The sequence below is a fragment of the Lutra lutra genome, chromosome 8 (genome assembly GCF_902655055.1).
Source record: "Lutra lutra chromosome 8, mLutLut1.2, whole genome shotgun sequence".
Lineage (NCBI taxonomy): Eukaryota > Metazoa > Chordata > Mammalia > Carnivora > Mustelidae > Lutra > Lutra lutra.
In genome coordinates, this window is record NC_062285.1 from 12724990 (window position 1) to 12751625 (window position 26636).

The 26636-nt window shown below is 42.4% G+C and overlaps 1 long non-coding RNA gene across 6 annotated transcripts in view; it reads left to right on the top strand.

Annotated features, from left to right (window-relative positions):
* LOC125107410 (uncharacterized) overlaps positions 1 to 26636 on the top strand; it is a 137987-nt gene that overhangs the window by 27222 nt on the left and 84129 nt on the right. The window contains exon 3 of one of the 6 annotated variants that reach the window (XR_007129542.1): positions 21798 to 21901. The exons of 3 other annotated variants lie outside the window; for them this stretch is intronic. This is a non-coding gene — a long non-coding RNA (uncharacterized LOC125107410). Of the gene's footprint in view, positions 1 to 2; positions 1235 to 8122; positions 8912 to 21797; positions 21902 to 26636 lie in introns of those variants that run through there. 2 more of the 6 variants (XR_007129544.1, XR_007129540.1) reach the window with 2 other exon arrangements.

The window sequence follows — 26636 nt, forward strand, 5'->3', positions numbered from 1 at the left end:
AGGGCTTCACAGAGAATCTGAAGTGACAAAGTATTCTGGAGAATTGTTGAGGGTTCTATATCTAAGAGAAATAGGGGACCCCATAACTTCCTTCCTGGGATGGGCTCCCTGGATGGTACGGTCGTGTTTCAACAAGAGTGGCCAGTGGATGAGACAAGAGTCACATCCCATATCTGGAGCTGTGCCATTTTGAGCATAGAGATCTTTCTCTTCCAGTCAAAGGGACTTTTTACGTCCACACTGGTAATCAGTAGGTTCTAATGGTTGACTTTGAAGATGCAAACAATAAGATCTACAGCAATAATTTCATATTTAATTGGAAAGAGTAGACAATGCCAAAGGACTTAGCATAAAAGAGCTGGTCATTGGTCCAATGTTAAACCATTTGCTGGGTGTCCCCCAGACCCTGTTTGGTGGAAACTGTGTAGGTAGTAAAAGGAATGGTCACTCCTCCTCTTTGATTCCCAGCCTGCAAGTTCATCTGTTTCTTTGTTTTCATTGTTGTCCTTTGAGAAATTTAGTCAGATATGGTTAGAACCTGGCTTGGAGTGGTTTTATTTATTTACTTTTTTTTTTACTTTGGCTATAATTTAAAATGGTAGAAGGGGGCTAGGGGAGCACAGACCAGAAGAGCTAGAGAAACAAAGTAGAGGTGAAATATATTTTTGCCCTGAGACTCTGTACTTTCAAGGTAGCTGCTTCTTAATAGTGGCTGAATTTACATAATGAGTGAGAAGTGATTGCAACAGAGGTTGGGCCTAAGCAAAAGAAAACAAATTCTGCTAAAAAATAATGGGATGGAGAGTGAGTCTCAGTGTAGAGAATCTTCCTGAATTCTCAGGCAGTCTTAGACCTTTTTCTCCTTGTGCATCTGCATTTTGTACCCTATTCCCCATCAACAGACGTAAATCCTCCAACTTCTGTACGTGTGTATGAACTCCTGGTGAGGAGAGCTGCGTCTTTTCATCTGGGTATTTCAAGCATCAGACTCCAGCAGAACAGGACTGATCCCCACATAGAAGGTGCACAGTTCCCTTAGAAGAGGGTCTGTTGTATAGTGCAAAACCTTTCCTCCTTTCCAGAATGCCAGATATAGATTTTTTTTTAGACTGAAATCTGGAAATGGAGAAATTAAATTGCTGCACACATATGACTCTATGTTACCTAGAAGTCAGTTTACCCTTTTCTTGTAATAAAATCATATAGAATGATGTTACCTTGAAGGGTTACTGAGATTTTCATACTCTGAGCTGACCAGGAGATCTTCCTTCGTGAAGCTATTTCCTAGCTGAATAACTTCTTGATAAATTATGAAAGCAATGACCTCAATGCTAAAACAAAATGATGAGGTTCTGGCTGCCCTTGACCTGGGAAGTTCTGGGTAGGTCTGTTCTCAAGATGGTGTGCTTTTGCTTTAAGTTGACCTAAAGAAAATGAAAATATACTTCACAATATTGGATTCCCATTGCTTCAGTGATCAAAAGGAAGAAGGAGTTGTTTTGAATGTGTAATCTGGTTTATACCGTGGCAAGATTGCAGATCTGCCCAGACCGTCATTTTGTACCCTCAGTCAACACTCCAGAAACTGCAAGGGTCTGAAGCTGAAAAGAGAACAGCAAAACCCTCAAAGCTGGTGTGAATCTGACACCACTACAGATCGTGGCCACACTAAGAAAAAAATTCATTAGGCCAGACATGTTTGAAATATGGGGGCGCCTCTTGGAACCACCAGGAAGAGAGATCAGACAGAGGCATTCTGTGTCCCTGTTGTAAAACCCAGACTCTAGTTTGCAAGGAGAGTTGGGTAATAGGTTCATTATTCTAGCTAATTCTCACTTTGAACTGTGAAACCATGTTGAAATGTTAGGATTATGTGGAGGCCTGAATGAATAGATATTGAGTTTCCAAGAAATTGTTAGGGACATGTTTTATTTCCTTGATTAAAAAATTCAGATATTTCTTAAATAAGGTTGATCTCCACTGGGTTTCCCATAGAAGCAACGGATGACTGAAAAGCAACATCCAGTAGTTAATCTGAAGACTAAATGGTATGTCCCAGACGTAGAACAGAAAGTGTGCTGCAGGATTTGTACCTAAAGTTGGGAGATGTCATGGAGTCTGATAGGAATCGGGCAATTCTGGGCCTAGATGAGGTCCACAAATGAGTGCCATTGAAGTTCTCATTACATCTTGAAATCAAAGCGTCTTAAAGACTATTTAAAAATTTTAAGGAAAACTGGAATTTACTAAAAATTTTGACAAATGAGTAGATTTTGTCATGATTTGGTAGGTGTAAAGCAGGACAAACTTTGCCTAATTGGACTTCTCTCTAAAGGAATCTACAGAATTAAAATAATAATAGTAATAATAATACATAGCAGAAGAAAAATACTTGAGAATGAACTTGGAATGACCAACTTTAAGGAATTTCTTGGTAGTCTTATGACCTTGGAAATGGGTTTATTGCAAAATCATTCTTGGGATTATTGTGGGGCATGTTGGAACCTCAAATATCAGACATTCTAAATTTTAAGATTTTTCCCCTAAGTTTCTGTGATATATTGTTAACATAGTGCTATTTAAAATACTTGGTTATTAACTAGAGCACCATATTGTACAATAATAATAAATGTAACATCATTTTTTATAATTTTCAGAAGACTATTACCAAAAATGCTTGGTTTAACCACACAAAACCCTTGAAGGCTGGCAGTGCACACATATTCTTTTTTTACAGAAAATATAAGAAATGTAAGTTTTGGACTTGCCTAAGGCTAGAAACTGCTCAGAGTGGGACCAGTTCTTCTGAGCCCTGGATCCATGCTTACTACGTTTTGATGATTGAAGAAGACATTTCTGGTTTGGGCTTTTTCCTAAATGAGACCTAAAACGTTAAAAATATTCTTTGCCTGGTTCCAGGTTACAAAATAACACACCATTGTTCCCTGGCATTTCCTGGTGACTCAATGGAATATAATTCTTCATTTTAATTTATAAATTCCAGGCCCCAGGTTGTACTCTATCTCTGGAATTGTCTGGTTCATTTCATTTGCATTATATTTCAATCTGAGAGAATTCACACCCTGCTTCTATGAAGAATGAGTAGTTTACTAGTTACTGTCACTGACTGGGCATATCCTAAAAACAGGTGAAGTTGGCAAAGAACTGAAAATGAACTCCATATATTTAAAGAGCTTTTAGAGTAAGGGGGATTCTTTTTTTTTTTTTTTAAGATTTTATTTATTTGAGAGAAAGAGAGCAGAGCAGGGGTGAGGGGCAGAGGGGGAGAGAGAGAGAAGCAGACTCCCCGCTGAGCAGAGAGCCTGATGCGGGGCTCGAACTCAGGACTCTGAGATTATGACCCGAGGCGAAGGCAGATGCTGAACTGACTGAGCCCCCCAGATGCCCCAGTAAGGTGGATTCTTATTGCCAAAAGGACTTTTTGGAAATTATTTTTCATTTAAAGAGGTTTGCCTAGTAGGCAGTGAGGCATTTAAAGTATGGAATTTGGGGGGAAGGTAAGGTGGAGACGTACACTTGAGAGTCACCAGCATGGGACCCATGATCTAGGAGATTGGTATGGATGGAGAAGGTCAGAGCTACCAGAGCACCTTCGGCTAGCGCATGCCCATGTGTGGAGCATTGTTCTTCTCTGAATCTACAGCACAATCATCTTCAGAGAGTTTTAAAAAAAGCATATAGTGGTATCGGGGCTTCCTCCTCAGGGCTGCTGGCTCAAATAGCTAGTGTGGGATTGGGGGGTCGGAAGTCTGTAGACCCTTCCCAAGTGGTTCTCATGTGCTGGTGGGGCTGAGAACCAGTCTGATAAAGTCAGGAAGGGAGAAGGGAACCCTCAAACGGGACTGAGAGACAGGAGGAGAAATAAAGGCTCTGCATCTTGTAAGCCAACTGCAGAAAGCGTTCAGGAAAGGTGTGTTCTACTGCACGCTGCTGATACAAGAAGGAAGATGAGGACATTGGCCATCTGTGTTGTCAGTGCGGAGGTCACTGTCGACCTTGACAAGGACAGCTTTTGTGGAATGGTGAGGACATAGTCCCAATGGGGCAGGTTCAGGAGAGCTTGAGAGAGGAGAACGTGGGCAGTTCTTTGGAGAAGATTTGTTATAAAGGGGAACAGAAATAGGAAGAAGTTGTTAGAAGGGGTTGAAAGTAAGGGAGTTTTTGTTTGTTTGTTTTTATTATTTTAAAGATGGCAGAAATGGCAGCATGTTTTTAAGCTGATGGCAATGACCCAGGAGGGAAGTAGAAATCATGCGGAAGAAATAGAACATAGTTGTGGGAGATCCTGAGCACAGGGAAAGGCTCCAGGGAGGGGAGAGGGCAGCTCACCCTTTGAACCAGGAACACAGGCAACATAGGTAAGAACCAAAGTGGTGGAGTTGCTGGTGGGAGTGACCCCAAATTCTCTGCTGCCCCCAAAGCAGCAAGGCCATTGCTTGCAAGTGGGAGCAGAGGGCAGAGGGATTGGAGGTCTGAGAAGAGAGGACATTTGAAATAGGTACCCCGAGAGATTGGCAGGCAGCTTTAAGGACTAATTTGAGCTGTGTGGTCATGGAGTTAAGTGACACTATGGTCAGGGGGACTCTTTTTTGCCCACACGTCCCACTCTTGGGACTAGGCGTGGAAGAGGTGGAAAGCTGAGCTCAACTACAGTTGGATGGATACAGTAGACAATACGACAGGGTGACAGTATATACAAAAGTTTTAGATCTGGGAGCTGAATCGTACCTATAGACATGCTTTCTTAAAAATATTTTGAATAGAGTGACTGTATTAAGAAATTGGAAGATTTACATGAAATAATCTGGATATCTGGCTTCTACTGGCATCACCGGTCTGTTCTCAAAGAGCAGAGCCAGCTGGGACCCACTTGGCTTCCTCCGTTTGTTGGTGGCAGTTTGATTCCTTCCTTAGCCCACCTTTCTGCTACCTGCTCAGTGTGTTCATCCTCTGTTTGAGGAACATTCCAGCTCTCCACTCTGATGTGTTTGTGGTCACAGCCTTCATGTGGAGAATGTGTCTGATGACGTCACTGCCCCAGTTTGAGGACCGTTGGTGCCCATGTGTCTCCCTGTTTCCTGAAGCAGACCCATATTTGGGAACCTGGTTTCTGATTTGAGTTCAGCTTTATTTTGAGAATTCATCTTACTTTTTTTGGGTGTCAGTCTCCTTGTTTATAAAAATAAATGGTCTGGATGGATGGTCTGTAAGGTATTGATTGTCTATGATTACCGTGAATTTATTCTGAAATATGTCTGAAATGTGTCTGAGTGTCATATGTCCTCTAGCTGAAAGATCCAGAACCAGCAGGAACGGGACCTTGGTGGGAGTCTTGCCTGACATGGGAATAATGGCTTACCACCCTCCTGTCAAACCCCAGTGCCGAGTCAATGACTTAGCAGTGAAGGGCATTTCTGAAATACTGGACAAGCTCCCTTGGCTTCTGGCTCTGCGTCAGCTGTAAAATGTACACTCAACACTTGAAACTTTTCATTAAGATTAAAGAACCCTCAAGTGCAAGTGACAGAGTATGTTGATATATGATTATCGTCATAACACTGTGCTTTTTTGTCCTCAGAAGAAAATTTCCCAGTCATGGCTTTCACCTGACATTCAGACAGCAAAGCTCCCTGGTTACATTTAATAAGAAAATTTAATAACCCCCTTATTGAGTATTTTTCCTGCAGCCTTGGATTAACCTTTAACAAATGAAGCTTTAGTTGCCATACAGCCTCAAGAATGTTTCCCTGTGATGAATGTGTCTAAGTCTGTATGTACTTGAGGACGCTAGGGGCTGGGAGAGTCACACTGTGTTTGGAACTACCCCTAGGAAGCCAGTTCTACTGCTAGTATCTGCTCAGATACTAGGAATGATTTCCAGGACCCAGAGCCCTCTGATGGCCCTCTGTCACCAAACTACAACATACAGAAAAACCTATTTCTCCAGAAATAAAAATACTAGATACATCTAAAAGGCAGAACTCCTCGAACTCAACACACACAAAACAGATAATCATGTCAAAAAATGGGCAGAAGACATGAACAGACACTTTTCCAAAGAAGACATACAAATGGCTAATAGATACATGAAAAAAAATGTTCATCATCACTAGCCATCAGGGAGATCCAAATCAAAACCACATTGAGATACCACCTCACACCAATTAGAATGGCCAAAATTAACAAGACAGTAAACAACAAGTGTTGGAGAGAATGTGGAGAAAGGGGAACCCTCTTACACTGTTGGTGGGAATGCAAGTTGGTGCAGCCGCTTTGGAGAACAGTGTGGAGATTCCATAGAGCTACCCTATGACCCTGCAATTGCACTACTAGGTATTTACCCCAAAGATACAGATGTAGTGAAAAGAAGGGCCATCTGTACCCCAATGTTCATAGCAGCAATGGCCACAGTCACCAAACTGTGGAAGGAGCCAAGATGCCCTTCAATGGACAAATGGATAAAGAAGATGTGGTCAATATACACTATGGAGTATTATGCCTCCATCAGAAAGGATGAATACCCAACTTTTGTATCAACATGGACGGAACTGGAGGAGATTATGCTGAGTGAAATAAGTCAAGCAGAGAGAGTCAATTATCATATGGTTTCACTTACTTGTGGAGCATAAGGAATAACACGGAGGACTTTGGGAGATGGAGAGGAGAAGTGAGTTGGGGGAAACTGGAGGGGGAGATGAACCATGAGAGACTGTGGACTCTGAGAAACAAACTGAAGGTTTTGGAGGGGAGGGGTAGGGGGATGGGTGAGCCTGGTGATAGGTACTAAGGAGGGCACGTATTGCATAGCACTTGGTGTAGTGCATAAACAATGAATTCTGGAACACTGAAAAGAAATAAAAAAATAAATAAAAATTAAAAAAAATATTAAAACAAAAAATAAAAAAATAAAAGACAGAACAGTTCCCAACAGATTTCTTTATAAATGGCCATCTATGTAAAAATTGAATCATGGCTTGCTATGGCTCATGACATTTTTGGGGGTGATGATGTGACTGGCGTTGTCGTGGAAACAAAGTAACATAACACGGACAGGAGGAAATGGGTCAAAAATGTCCCTATTTCATGTGGTGAGTATCACGTAAGTGTTATGAAACAATGCTTATTTACTGTTTGGCAAAAGATAGCCCAGGTGTACAAGCTTGAAGAGAATTTGGAAGAATTTAAAGGAAAACCTGTAGAAAGAAGAGGTAATACCGCAGAATCTTTCCAAATGCTTGTTCTATCGCTCTTCCCTCTGGTTTCATTAGATGATATCACAGCAAATCCTCCTTCCAGATTTTGCCATACCACTCCCTGTAGGTCAGCAGGAATTGTGATTTACTATCATGTTTATAATGATGGTTTTGAAGATCTTTTCAAGAAATGAGTATGTAATACAAATTTGTATATTTTTAAAAAAGATTTATTTATTGAGTTGAGAGAGGAGAGCAGGTGTAAGCATGGGGAACGGTGGAGGGAGGGAGAGAGAACCCCAAGCAGACTCCCCACCACTGAGCTTGAAGCCCAATGTGGGGCTCGATTTCCTGACCTGAGCCCAAACCCAGAGTCAGACACTCAATCGACGGAGCCACCCAGGTGCCCCCGGATTTGTATTTTTCTGTGGTTAGATTGGATAAATACAAAGTTTGAGTTCCTTTTAGTCTCTAGTAAATAGAGTTTACTGTTAACAAATTTTCTACCCTTTTCAGGTAAGTTTAGAATTTTATGATTGACACAAAATAACAGTAAGTACTTATCACATGCTTCAGTGCATTTGCATGATACAAAAAAAGTTTTTCAGTATATATATATATATATACATAGTATATATATTATATAGAATAGGTATTAATAGATAATATATATAGTTAACACTTGCATGTTCTGACAAAACCTTACATCCTTTATTATGAACTAGATCTTCTGTGCTGAAAGTTCTTTTCTGTATCATTGGGTTTGTTTGAAATCAGGATCTCTGGCTTCCAGATATATTTTTGATTGAGAGCAGATGTGCTCCTGGACATTCTGGGTAAATTATTTTTGGCTGTGGTGTGTGCTCTTCTAGACTCTGCACCCAAGTGCCTTTTTTCTGTTCCCCCAGGGAGGTGACTGGAAGTTTTAGGGAGGGGCCAGCTCAAAGGTCCCAAGGCCTGGGGAAGACAAGTTATAGTTCAAGCGAACACAGAACATCGCCCAAGGAGCGCCGTCCTTCCAGGCTGGGCAGACAGCGAGGAAGGAGTCAGCCTTCCCTTGAGGGGGCATCTGCCCCTCTGTATCTGTCCTCAGAGAAACTGGGGGACTATAGCCGAGACTGGACAAGCCCCAGAGCAGAGTCTTCCCTTTAGCTTCCAGAGTTGATGTCCACATCATCGACTCAGGGAAACTGCAGAGCCGGTGTTCTACACCAAATGCGGACAGTGAACAGCCCAGCGAAAGCCTACAGTGGAAGCAGGCCAACTGGGGGGTGAGGCCCTGGGTGCCCTGTCTCAGAGGAAAATAAAACCAAGGTCAGTGGAGGCAATCGCTTTACAGCTCAGTGTTCCCTAGACAATGGAAGGAAAACGGGTGCATGTTCTGACCCCTGATCTGGCCCTGCCTGAGACTTCGTGACAGACAGTCACCTTGGCGACGATGACAGCTTCTGAGACCAGCTGGGTGACAAGAAAACAGCTGTCCTCTGAGCCGGGTCACACCTTCAGCTGCACTCATTCATGCAGCAAAGTGCGTGGGGCAGGGGTAGTGGGATTTCCCCAGTCTTGGGGGAGGGTGGTGGGTGAGGGGGGCCCGTGGCCTCTTCCAGTCTTCCCCCAAGTTCTCACGTGCTGATTCAGGTCACAGACACTGCTGTGGACTCCTCTCTCCTCTTTTCTCCACGTTTCAACTAAAAAACCCAAACCCAAACCAAGAACGCACCACTCCTTTCCTTGCAGAAGGAGCCGCAAGGCCAGATGTCAGGAGTGAAGCAGGCTTGTTGGGAGTTCCTGTGCCCAAGGGAGAAATCCGCACCGTCTCTGGGGTATGGTCGCAGGACTGTGGGACTTTAGCTCCAATACACCTGTCCTGGGTTATTCAACAGAGCAGCCCGGCCTCACTGTGACTCAGGCCCTTAGCACGCCTGTCCTCTGCTGGGCCTGGGGCTGTGTCTTCAGTGTGAGTGGTGACCACCGAGCAAGGCCAAGGCCACAGTGACCTATTCCAGAGCCTGGTGGGGGGGGGTAGGGCAGCAGGGTCCGAGCTCTGCAGCTCCAGCCAACCCAGGGGGGCCAGCAAGCCCATCCTGGGCGACCTACAGTCTGTGAAGTGACCCAGGAAAGAGCCCACCGGCAGAAACGGTCATCTTACATGAGCAGAGGGCATTCACCGGTTGCCGGCGTGATCTGGTCCCAGGATCCGGCTTGAAGTGGCTGAAGGTGGAATCATGAAGCAAAACGGGAGGTCCAAGTGCACTGGAACCGTGATTACACTGTTGATCGTTCTTCCTCAGGCTCTCTGTTGGCGGGGACTGTGGACTTGAACTCTCTTAATGGTTTAAGGTTAGGGATGCCAGCCACTCCCCCTCAGAAGTGTGAAAGACGTCCACGCGCTGGGGCAGCCCACCTTTGCAAGGCTGATGCTCCAGTTCGATTTCAATTTTCTTCAACCTAAGAAACACCGCACATGTGAATGGAAATGCTTTATCATTAGGCATTTATCCACTGAGGACCCACGCTGGCGACGATGCAGTCTGGTTGAAGCAACAGAAGCATTAAAGAAAACACTGTCAATAGTCGTGTACATGCAGACCGATACGTATCTATAGATAGATAATGTCTATCTGTCCATCCGCCTATCAATCTATTGATAGATGGATATGTCAATATATAAGTATCCAAAAGCAGCGGCATTTTTTACAGATTTGTTGTTCAACGGGTCGAGGGCAGTTAAGCTTTATTAATGTGAACTTTGCCGCTTAAGTTAATGAACTCTTGTATGGAGCTCTGTGCTGAGACGGTGAAAGGAAGCTACTTAACCGCCAGTTAAGCAGCCTAACTGGCGGACGGACGCTCTCTCACTGTGCCGTTGTCCAGATTTTGCACGCTAGTAATGCAGTATGGCTCTGATTTCTTTTCTCATCGAGATCTAAGACATTGTTCTGTTTTGTAAAACTAAAAAAGTAATTCATATACCTTTAACTGGAGATTTGAGTTTGTTGTTTCTCCTTGTTTTTGGGCTTAAAATTCAACATTTAGCTAAGCATCCTTCTTGTGCCTGTAACCCAAAAAGGAAACATTGGATCATCTACGCTTTGACTGATTTTGATACATACTATTCCAGCGAAGGTGAAGGAAAGCTCCATAAGGAAGGTTTGTGGAAACCCGGGTTCCGTGGCCCCCAGGGCTCTTTTTAGTAATAAGTGAAGAGTTTACCAATCTAGCTTCTGCATCTAATATTTGACAGAGTTAAGGAACTCGTTTAGGTGCATAATTTCCTGCCAGGGAATGAGCTTAAAACTCGAAATTTTAGGCATTTAAGTGTACTTATCGATTTAAATTCAGTTGTGGGAAAACAAAAGAGAACATTTGAGAATTCTCCTTATAATCTCGTGACCAACAGTATCAAACATTTTTTATAACACTTTACGGAGGTAAGTTTAAAATACAGTAAAGTGAACAAATCCCAAGTCTAAAGCCCAGTGTCATTATATGTACTCACATAGGCCTGTGACCACCGCAACAGATCAAAAATTTAGAACTTTTCTGTCACCCTAGACAATTCCCTTTTCCATGTCATGTCACTTCGCCATGTAACTACTATTTTGATTTCTTTGACTATAAATTAGTTTGGTCTGTTTTTTGACTTTAAAGAAAAGGAATAGTATACTATGCTTTCTTTTGTGCGTCTGGTTTCTTTCAGTCAGTGTAAATGGTTTTAAATTTACATGCAGTTGTGTTCATTTTTCTTTTTTAAAGATTTGTGTATTTATTTGCGAGAGAGAGCAAGTGTGTGCGTGCATGTGGGTAGGGAGAAGGGCAGAGGGAGACAATTATTTTTTAAAAGATTTTATTTATTTATTTGACACAGAGAAAGAGAGACAGTGAGAAAGGGAACACAGGCAGGGGGAGTGGCAGAGAGAGAAGTGGGCTTCCTGCAGAGCAGGAGTGGGGCTCGATTCCAGGACACTGGGGTCAGGACCTGAGCCAAAAGCAGATGCTTAACCGACTGAGCCACCCAGGCGCCCTTTGCTGGTTTTTGTCACTTAATGCGCTTGAAATTCTTCCATGTGTAGCAATAGTTTGTTCCTTTTTATTACTCAGTAGTATCCCACTGCATGACTGTATCATGGTTATTCATTCTGCTGTTGATGACCCTTGGTGCCCTTACCATTTTTTGTCTTTATGCATAAAGCTGCTATGAACATTTCTATACAAGTTCCCCCCTTCACCCTGCCCCGTGGATGTGTAGGTGAATTTCTTTTGCTATGAATCTAAGATGGAATTGCTAAATCATAATCAAATGTAAGTTTGACTTTCTTAGCAGCATGTTTCCAAATTCCCATTAGCAATGTTCAAAATATCCAACTCTCCTAGGTCATCACCAAAACTTGGTATTACCAGTCTTTTTCGTTTTATCATTCTGGCGGGTGTCTTTTGATATCTAACTGTGGTTTGATTTATGTTCTCTGATGACTAATGATATTCAGTATCTTGTCATGATTATTAGCCCTTCTTATATTTTTTGTGACTGTGTTTTTATTGTTGATCTGTAAGAATTTTTCATGTATTTCTCATGCAAATCATGTGTTAAAAATATCCGTTGTGAATGTTTTTTTTCCAGTGTGGAAAACTTTGACTTTCCACCCTCTAAATGATGTTTTTTGATGAACGAAAATTTTAAATTTTGGTGGAGCCCATTTTGTCCTATTTTCCAATTGTAATTCGTACTTTTTGTGTCTTAGCTGAGAAACTCTTGCCACAGCTCCCAAACACATCATTCTATGATTTCTTCCAAAAGTTTTATAGCTCAGGGGCACCTGGGTGGCTCAGTGGGTTAAAGCCTCCGCCTTCAGCTCAGGTCATGATCCCAGGGTCCTGGGATCGAGCCCCACATCGGGCTCTCTGCTCAGCGGGGAGCCTGCTTCCTCCTCTTCCTGCCTGCTTGTGATCTCTGTCTGTCAAATAAATAAATAAAATCTTTTAAAAAAAAGTTTTATAGTTTAGCCCTCACATTTATGTATTAGATCCATGTCCATTGAGAATTACTTGTGTGTGTGTGTGTGTGTGTGCGCGCGTGTGTGCACCCACAGTGTGAGGTAGTAAGACGTCTAGTTGCTACCCACAGTTGCTGCTCTAGTAGACAGAGAAATGTTCTTTCCCACCGGTGCCTTTACTGAAAATCAAGTGAGTATATGTATATGGGTTTATTTTGGGGCTTTTTATTCTGTTCCATTGATCTAGTTGTCTATTCCTGTGCCAAAACCACACAGTTTTAATGACTATAATTTTACTGGGTGCCTTGAAATGTAGTAGCACACAGTCTCCCTCCGCTTCCTCCTGCTCCTCCTGATCTTACTCTTCCTTCTTCTTCAACACCCTTTTGGTTATTTAGATTGTTTTTATTTCTCATAAATTTTATGATATGCTTGTTTATTTAAAAAAAAAAAAATCCTGCATCTAGGTGGCTCAGTCAATTGGGCGTCTGCCTTTGGCCCAGGTCATGATCCTGGAGTCCTGGGGTCAGGCCCCACATCGGGCTCCTGCCTCAGCAGGGAGCCAGCTTCTCCCCCTATCTCCCGTTCATGTTCTCTCTCTCAAAATAAGTAAATAAAATCTTAAGAAAAAAAATATCCTGCAGGGATTGTAATAGAAATTGCATTGGATCTAGAGATCAACTCAGGCAGACTTCACATTGTAATAATATTGACTCTGTCTCTTCACAAATGTGGTCATTCTTGCCATTTATTTAGGCCCTTTAAAAATTCCCTTCACAATGTTGTTAGTAGTCAGCATAGAGGGCTTGCCCATCTGTCCTTAATTTAATTGCTAGGTATGTGATGCTACTGTAAATGGTATTTTTCATTGTGATAAGAAGGACATAATGCAAATTTTACCACTTTGACCATTTAAAAATGTACCATTCAGTGGCATTAAGTACATTCCTGCTGTGGTGCAATGGTCACCACTATCTGAAGAACTTTCTTTGAACTGAAACTGTCCCCATTAAACAATAATAACCTATTTCCCACTCCCTGCCCACCCTTTGGCAGTCACAGTTCTACTTTCTGTCTCTGGGAATTTGACCACTGTAGGTGCCTCATATAAGCAGAATCATGCAGTATTTATCCCTTGGTGCCTGTTTCATTTCACTTAGCACAGCATCTTCAATGTCCTCCCACGTTGTAGCACGGGTCAATATTTCACTCCTTGCACAGGCTGAATAACATCCATTACATGTATATATCACATCTTGTTTATGCACTCATCTGTCGATGGAAGTTTAGCATATTTCCATCTTTTGTTGATTGTAAATAATGTTGCATGAACATTGGTAGTAAACATCCGTTCAAGTCCCTGTGTTCAGTTCTATTGTTTATAGACCAGAGGTGGAATTATTGGATCATGTGGCCATTGTTTATTGTTTAATTTTTCGAGGATGTAAATGATACTCTAAAATTTCATTTTTTCAATTTAGAAGTAAAATGAAGTTTGTTTTTTATATTTTATTTATTTATTTGACAGAGAGATGGAGAGCGCAAATAGGCAGAGCAGCAAGCAGAGGGAGAAGCGGGCTCTCCAATGAGCAGGGAGCCTGATGCGGGACTTGATCCCAGGACCCTGGGATCATGACCTGAGCCGAAGGCAGCCACTTAACTGACTGAGCCACTCAGACACCCAGTAAAATGGATTTTTGATGTTGACTTTAAACCCCATGACCTTGCTAAGTTTGTTCAGTAGTTTTAATGTATTATAGATTCCTTTGGACTTTCTCCATGAATAATCATGTCATCTTTGAATAAATACAATTTAGCTTTATCTTTGTTAATATGTATATTTTTATTTTTTTACCCTTATTCCACCAGTTAGGACCTTCAGTGGTGAGAGTGGACATCCTGGCATTCTTAACCGTAGAGGGAAGGAGTTCAATATTTCACTATTTAAAAAAAAATTTTTTTTAAAGATTTTATTTATTTATTTGACAGACAGAGATCTCAAGTAGGCAGAGAGAGAGGAGGAAGCAGGTCCCCTGCCGAGCAGAGAGCAGGACTCGGGGCTCGATCCCAGGACCCTGGGATCAAGACCCGAGCCGAAGGCAGAGGCTTTAACCCACTGAGCCACCCAGGTGCCTCCAGCAACCTTTTTTTGTACAGTGTGTTTGTCTAGGAATTAGGGCGAAAGAAACCTGAGTGTTGGTTTATTTCATGTTTCGAACTAAGAGAAAGTTCGTAAATACTTGTTCGCAGGGGGAAACCCCCTCTTTTTACTACATGAGCTTTAAGAGGTGTTTGGATGCGGGGCGACTCAGATTCTCTGAACTTTTTGCATGCAGAACTTTTTATTCAGAAGCAATCCTCAACGTTTGGGAATTTGTTCCTGCTGAGAAACCTACTATTCAGACTAGTGCTGCCCTCTCATTAAAAAAATCCCCACCATTGCGTGCCTGCTGGAAGCATCAAGAGCCATACTCTTCGCCCTGTTCACCTGTCCAGGGCTAACCAACCTATGAAGGGGGTCCGACTGCACACCCACCTCTAGGCTGAGAGGCTTCCCGGTAGTAAGGCTGAGGTTGATTTTTGAAGACAGGGAACGATCTGCAAAATCTGATTTAGGAACCAATAAGCTAAATTTAAGATTATGAAAAGAGATGGAAAGAAAAGCTTTTGGCGAGCAAGTTTAACCTGTGGGAGGGGAAACCGTCCTGTGCCTCCCTCGCAGAGGCTCAGTGAGAACCTCTGAGATGAGGGGGGACGAGGCCTGCGTACCCTGGCCACCTCCCCTAACCGCCCCCCCGACCCCGCCCCCCGCACCCACCCCTACCCCGCCCTGCGGCTCCAGGCCTTGAGCCCCGGGGGTGCCCATCCTGTCCTGGCCGCTGGTGCTGCGCGCTGACGTCACCGTGCAGGGTTTGCCCCTTGAGCCAGCTTCGCCAGGAGCCTGCTCAACATTCTGCATCCCCAGCCCGCACCGAGGGAGGCCTGCAGAGCGTTTCCAGGGGCACTTCCGTTTCAGCTTGTTTCTATTTTAAAGCCTGGAGACAATTAAAGACCAGTGCCTGGTGCCAGTATTTTTTTTTTTTTTTTTTTCCAAGGTTCACGCTATTCTTAGAAACAGTTGAGCCGGTGGTGGAGTCTCAAGGCTCTGGAATCTTTTCCTTCGTGTGGCAACAACTTATTTTTCCTGTGGAGGCTCAGTGGTGCTTTTCTTGGGCTCAGCAGTGCGGCTGATGCGGCCTGGATTGCATAGACGCTGGGAGGACACACACCACCCTTTGGAAATGCAGCAGGACGGGGGATCGGGGCAGGCAAAGAGGAAGGAGCAAGACTGGCTCCCATAGGCAAGCTGCTTTATTTATAGCTCCTAAAATGGTGTTTGTTCAACTATCCTGAACTATTGTGGAAGTTCAAATGTGGGCACTGTGATCAGAATGCTGAAGTAAAGCGATAAAAATTGTATTTAAAAATTATTTTTAACTGCCTGTGAAGCTAAGGCTGTGTTTTGGTAAAATAAGCTGTGTTTAGTATGGCCATATGGAATTAAAAAGTCATTCAGCCAAATTTTGTCACTCACTTACTATCTAGGACACAAGGTTATTTAACCTATGGTTTTTGTCTTTAAGAAGAAATGGGTGTCTACACCCATGGATTTTTATAATAAAAATAACAAGGGAACACTTTTACCCAAAGACATGTATTAGAAAGGCCATTAGCATGTTGGTCTAGGAACTTTCCAGAACGGTTCAACGGGAAGCAATGTTCTCTTTTGAGTATGTTTGAAGTTCTCCCTAATAAAAATTTAAAAACTATGAGAACAAAGGAGAGAATAATCTCTATTTTGAAATAATTAAAGTCAAACAGGAAAAGACCCCTGTAGAGTACAGCCCAAGTGAGACTTTGAATGAATATTTATAACCTCAGTTGCATCCATTAGAAAAGGAGAAAGATTGAAAACTCATGAGCTAAGTGCTGAACTTAACGCAGTAAAAAAACAACCACAGAGCAAGCAGAAAGAATGCAGAAGGAAGGAAACCATAAAGATAAGGTTAGCAATTAATGAGCTAGAAAACAAAGTAATAACACAGAAAATCAACTAAAGGAAAAACTAGTTCCTTGAAAAGAGTGATAAAGACTTCTGGTGAAAATGACCAAAAACAGGGGGAGGGAGGGCATGGAACAGACATGACGTAGTTGCAGATGGAGATTTAAAAACCTATCAGAGAATATTATGGATGAGTTCCTGACAAAATGTTTGGAAACTTAGAGAGAAATTGGACAATTTCCTAGGAAAATATCAATGACAAAAATTAATGAAATGAAAAAGACTGAATATACCACAAAAGAAGTGAATCGAGTAAAAAATCTGGCCCCTTCCCCTCTTTAGAACATAAGCCAGAGGCAGCCAAGATTACAAAATCTTCAAAGAACAGATAAGCACTACTTTGTATAAACATTTCTGAAAAGGGAACAAGGACAACTCCCAACACCATTTTATATGTCTAAACCTGACAACAAAACTGAACAAGAAAGATAAAAAGATAAAAACGCAAAATCAGAGCTCACTGAAAATTGTGAACATGAATGCTATGATCTGAAGTAAAATATTAGCAAACCAAATCTTTCAAAATATTTTAAAGGACATTTTTGCCCAATTGGTGTTTATCCCTAGTGTTGTAGGATGGCTTATGTTAGGAAATCTTGTAACTGACCTCATTTGTACATTTCAAGTTATAGGAATTGCTTCAAGTTTTTTTTCCCCCAGTGATTTATTTTATTTTAGTTTTTTTGAATTTAAATTCAATTAGCCAACATATAATCCATCATTGGTTTTTGATGTAATGTCCAATGATTGATTTGTTGTGTATACTCAGTCCATCAAGCGCCCTCCTTAATGCCCAGCACCCATTTACCCCATCCCCCATCCATCTCCCTTTCCACAACTCTCAGCTTCTTTCCCAGAGTCCAGTTTTATGTCTCCGTAAAATGTGAAACACAGTCAGGTTCTTCCGTTTCTGGGGATGAAAACTGAGGAATGAACTGAGCTGCTTCAACTGTCACTAAAATGTCTTATTTCTTTAAATAGAAAAAGATCACTGGAGCAAGGTTTCAGTTAAGGGTAACGTTTCTTAGAACCAATGGGTGAGCCAATTGCTAACTGTCATTTTTCTTCTTGATTTTTTTCCGAGTTGTGGAAATACGACACAAGTAAAATGTTTTCAATTTCAGAAAAAAAAAAAAAGACAAAAGACAGAATCCACAACAAATAAATGATGACTGGTGTCCTGTTCTCTGCCTCTTTTCCATTTTTGTTTTCTTATGCACTAGAAAATGTTCCATTTATACTTTAATTTGCTCGTAAGACTAAGAAACTGAAGGGAAAGTCTTCTTGCCTTTGGTCCATAAAATGTGTAATAATAACTGTTGTGACGATATTTTTGATTTCTTGTTTTCCACCTAAGAAAAAAAAAACAAAGTGGCATAGATATGTGCAATAGAAAAGAAACCAATCCTCACATCAGTGGCAGCCCTGACTACTCCAGACACAAACTTTCTATTCTCTCTGCCCCTTTTTGCTTCCTCCAGTCCCCCCAGAGTCATCAAAGTGCTTCTGAGATGAAGTTTATTTCTCTCTGCTTTCTCATCTCTCTTAAAATCTCATCCACTTTGTCTCTTTTTATTCCCAACATCTCTCCTTCCATAATTATCTCCAGCAGGGAGGTGACATGTATTAGAATGTTTTACCCAATTGTTGAGGTGAAGTTTCAGGCAAGTACATTTGCATACAATAGTACATGTACACAGATGACCTTTGAACACAGTGTGTGTTGCGGGTGGGGGCGGTGGTTAGAGATGCCAACCCCTGCCCCACTGGGGAATCTGCACAGAACTTTCTAGTCACCCAAAGCTTAACTACTAATAGCCAACTATTGACCAGAAGCCTTGCCGATACCATTAACAGTGGATTAACACATATTTTGTGTGTTATATATGTTTTATGTCCTGTATTCTTAAAGTATGCTAGAAAAGAAAATGTTATTAAGAAAAGGAAGAGAGAATACATTTAAGTAGTGTCCTGTATGTAAGTGGACCTATGCAGTTCAAACCTGTGTAGTTCAGGGTCAACTATATACACAGGTATTATGCAGAAAGGAGGAGGGGTCCGTCAGTGTCTGCGCCTGAGTCGTCAGCTGCTGATGTCGGGGGCTCTGCCACCTGCAGGCAGGGGGGCTGGAGGCTTGTCCTACGGGTCATGGAACTGGGCACCAGCAGCAATGAGATCCTAAAGGGATTGAAAAGGAGGAGCAGGCTGCTGCTGAAAAGGCTGTGACCAAGGAGGAATTTCGGGGTGAATGGACTACGCCAGCTCCCGAGATCGTGCATGTTCCTCCGTCCTGGGGCGCTCAGCCGCCGCTGAAGACGGGTCTGTGGCTCCCACAGCTCAGGCCACTGAACGGGCTCAGAACAGCTGCTGAGTGTGGGGTCAAGCTTTCCTCTCCAGACTTTTAGACAAAAATGGAAACAAAGTTGATGGAAAATAAAGTTCCTGAAAAAAACCCAGAGATTATCATTGGGAGAAAGTGGCCAGGAACAGGATGTATGAAAATAATAAATGTATGGCATGTGTGGAGAAGGGAGCATCTATCCCCTTTGCCTGCGGAAATCAGGAAAGAGGACATGAAAGAAAAGACATTGGGGCGGAAGAATGGATAAATTTGGGCAGGCACAAGGGCACAGAAGAAGTACGCCTGTCAGGGGTGACAGTGGGGATAACAAGGGCCAAGGCAAGAAAAGAAAACAGCAACTCAAAAAATGGTTTGGTTTGAATCCCTCCAATTAGGAGACCCTGGTCCCCTCCCAGGAAGCCTGGGCTGTCTCTGTCTTTGTGCTGAACAATTCCTTTGTGCTGAACAGATCCCAGATCTGTTTTCTGAAGCTTCCAGGACCTCGCCTTTGAGAGAGACTTAAAGATAGCTGTCATGATCTGGAGCTCTGCACACACACACTAAATTCCCCCATCCGGGCCATACATCCCTCTAGCCTCGACTCTTTCTTTTCTTTTCTTTTTTTTTTTTGAAAGATTTTATTATTTGAGAGAGAAGAGAGTGAGCACAAGCAGGGGCGAGGGGTGAAGGGAGAAGCAGACTCCCCACCAAGCAGGGAGCCTGATGCAGGACTCAATCCCAGGACCCCGGGATGGCGACCTGAGCTGAAGGCAGACGCTTAATGGACTGAGCCACCCAGGCGCCCGCCTCAACGCTTTCTTAGATGTTGTGTTTTTTCCCTCTCTTCTGAATGCTTTCTGGTTTGCAGTTCCCCTTCACTGTGTATGACTTTGAAAACCTAACACCCCAGACCAGACAAGGTGCTGTAGGCACTGGAGTGAAGAGGAATGTGTCCACCTCCGTTGTTCTAAGATTTTAAGTATCTGTCATCCTAGCCTGACATTGTTTCAGTGTTTAGATCAGTGACATCACAATGGTAACCCCAGAGTTCACTGTCAATAAGCGCAAATATGTCTCTTTTTATTGACTTGTTTCCATGTGATACGTGTGCTGGGTCATCACTAGTTTATGTCATGTTGGCATGTGAATTAGAAAAAGTAGCCCTCTCTGGGGGGACTCTTGGGAAAAAGGCATCCCTGCGAGCTGATGTAGGCGATGGCCACAGTGTGGCAAACAAAACAGGGCTGGGTTTGGGCCCTAGTTTGCTTCCTCGCTCTGGAACTTCTGTGCAGTGCACATACCTCCCAGCTGAGCTCTGTACTTGATGTTGTCCTCTTACTATGTTGGTAAAATTTTTTTCTTCCCTCCCTCCCTTTTTTCTTTCCTTCTCTCCTTTTAGCTTTAGAATAAAAGGACTTACATTTCCGGTCCTTACATTTCATTTTGTTATAGTATATCCATTTTTTTCAGCATTTCAAGACAGTTTTGCCCTCTCATTCGCATATATTTGCATCTCTTCTGCATCCTGTTATCTGTCAGCTTGATGAACCTTCCCTTTCCTTGTGCTTCTGAATTTTCTGTTTCTGCCTTTCCCCGCTGTAAGTGATATTTAAGTAAATATCTTTCAAGCTGAGAACTTAAATTCTCTCTAGACTAAGGGTTCAAGAAAATGGACATCTTCTGAAAAGTTCTGTCTGATTTGCTGTGGAGATTGGCAGAAAAATTTTAAAAAATGAAAAGATCTAAGGTGATAAGAGACAAAAGTTAAATAAATAACCCCAGTGTTCTCACGGATACTGTTCTAGTCTCTGGCTCCCAACCACCGTGTGTAGGGGAAACTCTGCTAGACTTCTGCTTCCTCCTTCAATTTTGTAAGATTGTTGCCATCCACCCTCTCTGTTCCCAGGGGTGGCCTTGATGGTGCCCACTAATATCTGGGCGGGCACTGGGGCATTCACATAGGGCAGTGAGTGGACAGCTTGGAGGACTGTAGGGAGCAGATGCTGGGCTAGACGCTTCCTCTTACCCTCTATCACTTACTATTCAGATCAGTCCTGGGAGCTAATGTGTCCCATTGTACAGAGAGGTAAACTGAGGCTCAAAGAGGTGCGTGATCTGTCCAGCTTCTAAGTGACAGGTCTCCTGGTTCCAGGTATGAGCTCATGTTCACTACTTGAAATATTTGGTCCATTGAAGTTCACTTGTGCTCACTTTTGCCCAATTCCTGAAACTTCGATGTCCCAGACTGGAAAGAAGTAGACCCATTGTCAACACTCTCAGTGACGGCAAAGTCACCCATCACAGCCCCCAGTCTGTGTGACTGTAGCTGTGTTTTCTCTATTTGGGACAGGAGATAGTATTTTGAGTATAGTATCCAAGGAGTGAGGCAAGAGCTTTCTGAGGGTGGAAGTGTGGAGAAGACAGTGAAGAGTGTGTTTCTGTGTTTCTGTGTTTCTCAAGCTTAGCACACACTTCAACACGCGTGGGCTGCGACCCGTGTAGTCCGCTGAAAATGCTGGGGAGAGTAAGACCTACAACGGCCCCTGGAGGAAGTTGGCTTTTTTTGTCAGTGAGACAGATGAACTCTGAAGTTAGAAGCTATTTCTGCCACTACTACCTTTTTCATAGGATTTCTGGTTTATGTGTTTCTTCCATTTTAATTCAGACTCTAGCTTTCTTGGAAAGACTTCCCAGATTCACCTCTCCTCTGGGCTCAAACAGGAATGCATTCGTGTTGTTACTGGAGCTTTCTCTACCCTGCAGGGTTTGGAGGGAAGACCAGGGATGTGCAAAGGGACCTGGGTCCGCTCCCTCATCCCATATCTTCTTGGCTAGGTGAGTGTGCTTCGGCTCTCGTCCCTTCTCCATTCACTGAAAACAGAGGGTAACAAGTGTCCTTCACAGAGCAGTCATGAGAATCAAGGGAGAGAAGGTACGTGAGATCACACACCACACGTTATCTGCTTTATGGTAGCTGGTCATTAAAGATTAGTTTTCCCCTTTTCCCCATATCTTTGTTTCCCCATTTATTAAAAACTTCATCTATCATTTCTAATTCCTCCTCTGCCTCCAAGAGGCTGAGATTCTGACAGATGGTTATTCAATGGTTAAACAATAGTTCTCATGTGTCTGTTTTATTTTTCCAGGAATATTATAAGTTTCTTGAGAGCTGTTATAAGGTTGACATCCCTCGTGAGGGTCAAGGGAGTGGAGGAGGGCTCTCCATAGGTATCCAGTGGTTATCATTCATATATGTGTCATTATATATCCATCGTGTCCATTTGTCTGGTTTGTCCATCATGAAGTCCATCTGTTTGTCCATCATGAAGCCCAGACTCTTTGAGACAGTCTCCGGGCCCCATCCTTTTGGTGCCTGCTACTCTTGTCCGAAGGGGTGTTTGATAAACCTCTAGTGTAGATGTGAATTACCAACTATTCTCCACCTTGGGTCATGTTTTCTTTACACACCAACTCTAGAATTACTTATATTCATTCTAATTAATCTTCCGCAGAGACTTCAGGTTAAAGTGAAACGTTCTTCAGATATCCCGTTCTGATAATGACATGATTCCAAGAGGTCGTCATTTTATCTATCTGATATATTCGTGAAGAGTGCACCCATGAGCTGTTGAAATTCAAGTTCTTGCCATAATTGAATTTCAAATCTTATCTCTCTGTTATAATCTGATACATTCCTACTGTGCTTTGGCTCCGAATATAATAGAAATCACATTTCAGGAATCCAGATTTGACCTCAAGGGATAGTTCTACTCTTGCTAACGAACGGTGTGTGTACACTGAACTCTTCCGAAAAAGTGTAGTCAAATGGGCCTCGAGCCTCTCACTCTTTGAAAACTCATTATAGTACATACTAAATACAAAACAAACAGCCCATCTCTTGTTATTAGAAATCCTCCCTGGGGCTGAGTGAGATAAATATTTTAAAAAAATGATTCCCTGCCACTGCACAGAAAACTTAATTCCATCAGCAAACACACACTCGCATATTGTTTTCGTAGACTGCAGATATGACGAAGGGATTATAGCATCTCTTTGTTTGTACTCAAATCGTAGAAGTACTACCTCCTTAAATGAGATCTTATCCCCTGTTAAAAATTTAGTTAATAAGTAGTTAGATTAAACCTCTCCTAGCACTTAACACTCGATTTAAGTGGGCCCTTGGCCCCTGGGAGTCTCGAAGATATTTCTGGAGACTTGAGCAAAAAAAAAAAAAAATCTAGTTTAGGAACAGCTAAGAAGAGTGCTCTCACATAGGAACTTTTATTCTTTTTTTTTTCCTTTCTAAAAGACTAGTTAGAAGTTTGTTGGAGAGATAATAAAGCTGCAGATTACGTCTCTAAATTGCCTTGAAGTCAGCCCGTTTCTGTCAAAGCTGATTCTGAACTCTTTGGCTTCTAATGGCTATAACTGATAGCTTAAAAAGATTGTGGTTCGTTGTCTGTGTGTGTGTGTGTACTAGATATTAAACTAAATGGTCTTGGAGTAGTTTGAGATATTAAGGGTTAAATTATGCATTTAAAAAAAGATCTTATTTATTTATTTATTTAAGACAGAGACCATGTGAGCTTGCACAAGTATGGGAGAGGGGCAGAGGCAGAGGGAGAGCAGACTTCCCAGCGAGTAGGGAGCCCAACATGGGGCTCCATTCCAAGCCGGGATCATGAACTGAGCCAAAGGCAGATGCTTAACCTACTGAGCAACCCAGATGCCCCTAAATTATGCACTTGAGTAATGAAGCATCCTTAACTCCAGATTCCTAAACAAAGAAATGAGTTGTCTTTATTAGATAAAAGAAGGAAAAATCCTGACTAACCCCCATCTCTCATCCTTCTGCTCTCATGACCTGAGCATTCTTCCCAAGGAGGGAGCAGGCTCAGAACTTGCTCAGTCTTACAAGAAAAATTTTCAGGGTCGAGATATGGTCCTTTATTGCTTATAACCAACTCTGTGATTAGGAACTATCATTTTTCCCATTTTATAGATGAGGAAATTGAGGCTTAGGCTCAATAATTTGCCTCAGGTGCTAAATACTGAAGCTGAAAGTTAAAAAAAGTGAATCTTGCTTCAAATCCCTGATTGCAACCGTTTTGTCACAGGTGACACGTAATATATTTGAATCGAATTTTCCCTGACCACCTGCCCCAGAAACATCTGCTCTTAAGAATTTTCCAAGTCTTCATTTTTATTGTGGGATTTAAAAAATACAAGCTATATCACACTGTATGTTTTAATCTGTAACTTGGCTTTTAAATGTAAAAACAGGTGGTGGAGATTTTTAGTTCAGCTCAAATGTGGGGCTTTATTATTATTTTTTAAATGGTTACATAGTGTCCTATGTTATGGACAGACATTAGAATATTCAATCACTTTTCTCCCAGAAGATGATGATTAAACTTTTTTTTTTTAAATAAAACTGAAGTGTTACAATAAACATCCTTATGTGGACTCCCTATGCAGACTCTGCATTATCTTTAAAAGGACAATATGCGAACATTCTGTAGTGTGATCCCGAAAGCACTCACTTACTTCCCTTTTCTTATCGTTCCAACAGAAGAAATTCAGTGAGAACCTTAGAAAAGTTGTCTAAAACAGGCAATCAAACGATTGATTGGTTTTTACATGTGATCAACTGATTGACTGATTTTTACATTCTTGCCCTTTACCGCCATAGGGTGGCAGAGTGCATCTGACCCAACTCAAGACCCAACACAGGGCCACAATGAAGCCCTTGCTCTTGGCCAAAAGCTCACTGGTTTCTTTTGCTGGGAGGAGAAAATGACCTGGCAAGGGATTTCCTCCACCATGTCAGTTTCGGTCTCCCCTGAACGCTGGCCAGTGACCCGTCTCCTGTAGGAACCACTATTGCTTGGGAACAAACCCGTGTAGTATATGCATCTTGTGTATGTTCTGTATTATCCAAGGAAGACTGGCTTCTGACCTTCTCCATCTCACTGGTGGCTGGTTAAGAAGCAGCACCTGTGGATTTGCTCCTTGTGACTTCACTGAAATGTGTGAGCAGACCCTTGGCTTCTTTTGAAAACACATTTTCATGGAGATTCACACATTTCCATTCTGTATCTTCACCCCAGAAAATTTTCAACTTTCACTAAAATTTTTTTTCACCCAATGAACAACTTTTCACACTGGACGGGTCACTTGCTAAAGCAGTTCCCTAAAGCATTTTTTAAACATGTCACTGTGGGGCACCTGGGTGGCTCAGTGGGTTAAAGCCTCTGCCTTCGGCTCAGGTCATGATCCCAGGGTCCTGGGATCGAGCCCCGCATCAGACTCTCTGCTCAGCGGGGAGCCTGCTTCCTCCTCTCTCTCTGCTTGCCTCTCTGCCTACTTGTGATTTCTGTCTGTCAAATAAATAAATAAATAAATAATAATAAAAAAAAAATTTAAACATGTCACTGTAAAGAATAAAGAGGACTTCTTTATACTGTAAATCTGAGCTAAGGGTAGAGCTTTGCCTCCTACTCTTTAATTTATCTAAAACTGCTTATTAGGACCCTTGACTTTCTTAGGTACTGTCACCTCTTTAATTGTCACCAGTGCTAATACCACTAACTCTCTAAAAACTAGCTAATTTGGCCATCTCTCCTCTTTTAAGAAGGATACTTTGCTTTGCTTTTATGTCACTCAGGGCTTTGTCAATCTATGTAGAATATTCTAGTTTCTTAGATTTGGTCATTTCTTTTTAGAGAGGCATAGAATTTGCATTGTTTTAGTGATCATTTACTTTCCATATGAAACTGGCTACACGAGTCCCTGAATGATGAGCTCAGCTCCTGTCACTTGGGTCAGTGCTGTTCCATCCCCCTTCTGGTGAGCCGAGTTACTGAGCTGGAACTTGGTGAACAGTTACCTTAGAAGGAGACTCAAGTTCGTTTGGCCAGTGGCTAGGGTTTTCTGAGCGGGGGAGAATGGGGCTTCAGAGAAGGAAAGAGTCGGTGGGGATTATAACACACAGTGAGCCCTAAACAGAAGTAAAGGACTCCTACAGGTTGTGGGAGCTGGTGGGTATTGAAGGCACCTAGAGCCGTACCGGGACAGTTTTCTCTTACCAGGGGGCTAGAGACACGGAGAAAAGGAAGCAAGGCAGGAGGAAATAATGAAGGAGCAGACACTATTTTAATGCCAAGTTTAGGAGGCAACACCACATCCTAGAGAAAAGGGAAAAGGAAAAACAACAACAAGAAAAATGCTGCTTCCGGGACGCCTGGGTGGCTCAGTTGGTTAAGCAGCTGCCTTCGGCTCAGGTCATGATCCCAGCGTCCTGGGATCGAGTCCCACATCGGGCTCCTTGCTCGGCGGGGAGCCTGCTTCTCCCTCTGCCTCTGCCTGCCATTCTGTCTGCCTGTGCTTGCTCTCTCTCCCTCTCTCTCTGATAAATAAATAAAAAATCTTAAAAAAAAAAACTTTAAAAAAAATAAAAAATAAATAAAAAAAAAAGAAAAATGCTGCTTCCAATAACTTCGTTTTTAAAATCTGTCCCTGGGCTCCCGTGTAGGTGAGCATTTTCCCTTCAGTACTGACAATATTGTAATTGCATCAAAAGATATATTCTCCTCCAGCTCGACCACGAAAGGAAATGATTAATGATAACGACTTTGAGGAGATTAGACATTCCCAGAATATTCTTCTCATGATCAGCCTCTGTGCTTCAGGCCCCAGTGACCTCCGCCACTTTTGGACAGGGTTCGAAGGCCGTTCCCGCGAGCACAGAGCACTGTGTCAGGGTGTGCATGTGGGCTAAAAGTAAATGTTCCTTTAATGAGTATGAAATCACGAGTCCGATGGTGCAAAGCACGGCCTTTCAGGTCACTCCAGATTCTTCATTATTGGACTCTTTGGCCCCAGGATCCTCTTTTCTCAATTTCTCTTTCCCACTGAGCCTAATGGGCAGAATATAGTGTATCCTGTATTCACCAGTTACGGGTTTTGAGGTAAAATTTAAAAAC